This window comes from Triticum urartu, chromosome 2 (genome assembly GCF_003073215.2).
Source record: "Triticum urartu cultivar G1812 chromosome 2, Tu2.1, whole genome shotgun sequence".
Lineage (NCBI taxonomy): Eukaryota > Viridiplantae > Streptophyta > Magnoliopsida > Poales > Poaceae > Triticum > Triticum urartu.
In genome coordinates, this window is record NC_053023.1 from 351,187,952 (window position 1) to 351,193,347 (window position 5,396).

A 5,396-nucleotide genomic window follows, 5' to 3' on the forward strand; every position below is an offset into this window, starting at 1 on the left:
TCTGCAATTAATGTTTGTCCCAAGCTTGGGGATGATATGTTTTATGAAGATGATATTTTTAACCTCCCAAGTTTTGATGTACAAATTTATTATGATGATAGCATGCCTCCTATTTATGATGATTATATTAATGAAAGTGGGTTTGGACGAGTGTCAACTTTAGGAAGTAATGATCCCACTATTTTGGAGGGTGTTGAATCTTATTGTGACAATTATGAAAGTGGATTTGGCGAGGTAATGACTTTATTTGGTGAGAGCCTCAATGCCCCTGTTAGACACTAGGAAACCCAGGAGCTTGCCTGCTGGAACAACAAAGACACATTTGTCTGGATTATGCATCATCTTATAAACCAGCAGGTTGTCAAAAGTTTCTCTCAAGTCATCTATCAATGTTTCCTCCTTCCTGGACTTTACCACAATATCATCCACATATGCATGAACATTGCGCCCAATCTGCTTATGAAGACAATTCTGATGCCGCGCTGATAAGTCACCTGGGCACTCTTGAGCCCAAAGGGCATAGAGACATAGCAGAAGGCTCCAAAGGGAGTTGTAAAAGTAGTCTTCTCCTGGTCCTTAACTGCCATTTTGATCTGATAGTAACCAGAATAAGCATCCAGAAAACACAAACGGTCACAACCTACCATAGCATCAATAATCTGATCAATACGAGGGAGGGCAAAGGGATCTGCCAGGCAAGCTTTGTTTAAATCTTTGTAGTCCACACACATACGCCAAGTGCCGTTTTTCTTAAGGACTAGTACCGGATTATCCAGCCACTCCGGGTGACAGACCTCCACGATAAACCCTGCGGCCAATAGCCGAGCTACCTCCTCACAAATAGCCTTACGCCTTTCTTCATTGAAGCGGCGGAGAAACTTCCTGACCAGTTTAAATTTAGGATCTATATCAAGGGTGTGCTCAGTGAGTTACCTCGGTACACCTGGCATGTCAGAAGGCTTCCATGCAAAGATGTCCTGGTTCTCACGGATGAACTCGATCAGCGCGCTTTCCTATATGGGATCCAGGTTAGCGCTGATGCTGAAGTGCTTGGATGAATCGCCAGGAACAAAATCAACCATCTTAGTGTCTGTAGCCGATTTAAACTTCAACACCGGATCATGATTCGTAGGTGGTTTTTTCAATGTAGTCATGTCGGCCGGATCAACCTTGTCTTTATAAAACTTCAGCTCCTCTGTGGCACAAACCGACTCAGCGTAAGCCGCATCACCCTCTTAGTACTCCAAAGCGATCTTCCTGCTCCCATGTACTATGATGGTACCCTTGTGACCCAGCATCTTAAGCTGTAAATAAACATAACACGGCCTTGCCATGAACTTAGCATATGCCGAACGCCCAAACAGGGCATGATACAGACTCTTGATTTTCACCACCTCAACAGTCAATGTTTCTGACCTTGAATCATGATCATCTCCAAAAGCCACCTCTACGGCTATCTTGCCCACTAGATACACGGATTTACCGGGCGCCACACCATGAAAAACGGTGTCCGACGGTTTAAGATTCTTATCTGTCAACCCCATACGGTGGAAGGTATCATAGTAAAGAATATTGATACTGCTTCCCCCATCCATAAGCACCCTGGTGAACTTATACCCCAACTTGAGGTGCCACCACTAAGGCCAAATGACCCAGGTTATCAACCCGGGGTGGGTGATTCTCTCTACTCCATAAAATGGGCTGTTTAGACCAGCACAGATATTGAGGCACTGCTGGTTCAATAGAATTTACTGCCCTCTTGTGAAGCTTCTGATCGCGTTTACACAAGGTAGTGGTAAAGACATGATACTGCCCACTATTCAACTGCTTCTGATTGCTCTGATAACCCGACTACTGCTGCTGCTGATTCCCCTGATGGTTATAACCTCCTTGATTGCCCTGGTTACCTTGATGGCCATGCCCGGTTTGATTGCCTTGGAATCCTGAACCGGAGCTGCCACCTCCATAACCCGGCCCATGAAAACTGCCTCCTAAACCACCAGGCGGGCCATTGTCATATTGAAACATATTGGAATTCTTAAACTCCTGCATAATGGAACAATCCTTCCAAAGATGTGCAGCTGGCCTTTCCTTCGATCCGTGCTTTGGACAAGGTTTGATTTAACAGGCGCTCCAGATTGGGGCCTGACCCTCTGCCCCTCTAGGGCTGTTTACCCTTACGACGCTGACCGTTGTCCTGAGCGTTGGTGTTAGCCACAAAGTCCAAACTATTGTCTGCCTTGTGCTTACCATTATTCCCACGACCTGCCGGATTGTGCTGCTGCCCCTTGGTATTGCCGTTCTTTTTCCCTTTCCCCGGTTTTTCATCCTCAAACGCGGGGTCTTTGGTACTATCTGAATCGGCGTATTTCACCAAAGTAGCCATAAGGGTTGACATGTCATTGTAGTGACGCTTGAGCCTCCCTAGCTTCAATTTTAATGGCATCAACCGGCAGTTGCCCTCCAACGTCAAAACTGTTGTATCTGCATTAATGCGGTCTGATGAATGTAAAATAGCTGAGACTCGCTTCACACAATGCGTCGTAGACTCCCGCTCCTCTTGAACACAAGAGGCTAGGTACACAATTGACATAGGCTGCTTACATGTATCTTTGAAATTCTGGATAAACCGGTGTTTTAGCTCAGCCCATGACCCGACAGAGTTAGCTGGTAAGCTCTTTAACCAAGTTTGAGCTGTCCCCTCCAACATCATGGTGAAGTATTTAGCACATACCGCTTCATCCACGTCTAGCATCTCCATCGCCATCTCATAACTCTCCACCCATGACTCCGGTTGTAAATCGGCGGTGTAATTGGGCACCTTACGAGGGTCTCTAAAATCCTTGGGCAGTCGTACATTATGCAAAGCGGGGGTAAGACACATCATCTCTAAAGAACTGAAGACCACGCCTGGCTCCACTGAGGTGGTAGGGAGAACCGGAGTAGGTTGACGAGCAGTGTGCAGAGCTACTAACTCGTCTTCTCGACGTGCACTACCATGATCCACCACATCCTGCGTATTAGCACCACCACCTGCCGGGTTGTGCCCTCGCGGCGAGTTACGGTGACGTGCACTGCTTGATACGGCTGGTTCATCCTCAACGTGCCTGCTGTAGCTCCGACTCGGACAGGGGGTGGAATGAATCCTCTCGCGACTATGCGAATAAGCCTGCTGCTGGTTTAAAGCTATTTAAAGGAGCTCTCTGGCCCGTCGTGTCTCAATCGCCACTGGTGACTTGCCGTCAGTTGGGAGGGCTGCCAATCGTGAAGCGGCGGCCACAATGTTATCCAACGGGTTGGAGTAATGCCCCAGGGGCGTCGGAACATACTGCGGCACAACATTGTTCTGACGAGGCGGGTTCATCGTGCGCGGCTGAACCGACGCTCCTGTTCCCGGCGCCACCGTCCAGTTTACCACTGGCTCGTTACTGGTTCTGGCTCCTGGCATGTTGAAGAGATTTCTTGGCTCATAACCCGGCGGGAGGTGCGACCGGTATCTCCTCCTCATGACCTCATCTGAGGCATTCTGGTCCAACCTAAGCCGGTAGGCTTGAGCTTCCAACTCGGCCCGTTCTGTACCCATCCTGGCATTCTCTACTGCCAGGTCCTCTTTAGCCTGAGTTATATGATCCTTCACCTTTGCAATCTCCGCATTATGCTAATCTCGGGCTGCAGTGTCCACCTCTGCGGCCATTAATGTTGCCAAAGCGTCGAACATATCAGACAAAACCTGAGTGGGAGGCGTTGCAGAGCCCCCTGCTCCTGCTGGCGTTGTTGTTGCTGAATCGGAGAACATCGGCGCGGCGGTAGAAGAGTGTTGTGCTGGCTGTGTACCGTCCATGAAGACCGTGACCCGGTTTGGCAGATCGAGGTGGTCCGGAATACTATTGCCATCGGAACTCCCACTAATCCGGCCGTCCTGCAGCTGATACAGCGACTCAGTTTCTCCGGTTGAAGATTCGTCATGGAAATGGATAAGGGTTTCTCCATCAGATGCTAGTCCATCCTCATACTCTGCTCCATGGATGACTCCTTCGAAAACATGCCTTGCTACGGGCTGAACCGGGCAGGGCTTGCATGCTGAGCCGTCTCGACGATGTCGGTGCAGGTGTCCGGCTCAGGGCCCGGTTCACCGATTTTGCCGATGAAGACGTGAATTACACCAAAGGGGACCCGGTACCCATATTCGATCGAACCGGCCTCGGGACCCCACCGTGCATTGTCGATGTAGAGCTTGTCACGACGACTCTTCGTCATCCGGCCCACAACATATCCCTTGAGTCCTTCGAAGCTGCCCTTCAAGAACTCGAAACCATCGTGCGATAGCCCCACGGTGGGCGCCAACTGTCGTGGGTTTGTCAAGGCAGATGTCCTCGTGAAAGGACTTGGTCGTGGAGCCATCGCTACGGGTTAGCTTAAAGGGGTTAAACCGGACAAGGGACACGAGGGTTTTATACTAGTTCGGCCCCTTCGATGAAGGTAAAAGCCTACGTCTAGTTGTGTTGGTATTGCTAGGGTTTCGATGACCAGGGAGCGAATCTATTTTTCCTGGCTCTCGAGTTATTGTGTCATATCCCTAAACCGCTGCCGGGTCGTCCATTTATATACATAGGTTGAAGCCCGCCGGTATACAGAGTCCAGAGGCCGGATCATAAACGTGTCCGGCTCGGTCTCTATCCTTCCTATCTTACAATGCAAGTTACATAATAAGGTCGGTTTACATCTACAGGCCTTAACTCGCCTTTGGGCCTGGGGCCTTCATAAAGCGCCATCATTCTTACGTCTTTATAGGCTTCTAATCTTCAGAAAGTTAATCCGGCTACTCTTGGCCGGTTTACGTCCAGTAGTAATATCCCCAACATGGTGCATGTGTAAAAAATCGTACACTAGCTCCCCACACAAAGCGAGATCGGTGCATGATGTGTCATTGTGCTGGCCACTTGAACTCGATGGGAGGGATTCATGCGTACACATGCATGTGTGTGTGCTCAAGCTGTATCATGCATGTCATCCCAGAGAAAAAATAATAATCACCTCCTAAGTCAAATTAACCTCTCTTGTTGTCAAGCAAAAAGTAGTGATGGACCAAGCGGGCCCACAAATGGAAATCATCGATTTCGCTGATAACCGCTAAAGTGGGTGCGAGAGGACAACCACCACTGCTTTGCATGTGGGCCAAACATATATATGTTGAATACCCAAAATGCACATCTTTGATGTGCCACATGCCTCAAAAACCGTAAACCATGCACCCACACAGAGCGAGGTTCATATCAAGCATACTACATATGATGGACCCCTTCCCCCCTCTTCACCGCATACTATATGCTCCTACTGTAATATATGTACAACCCAAAACAATCCTCATCGATGGTGAAATTATTTAACCTCTCCCG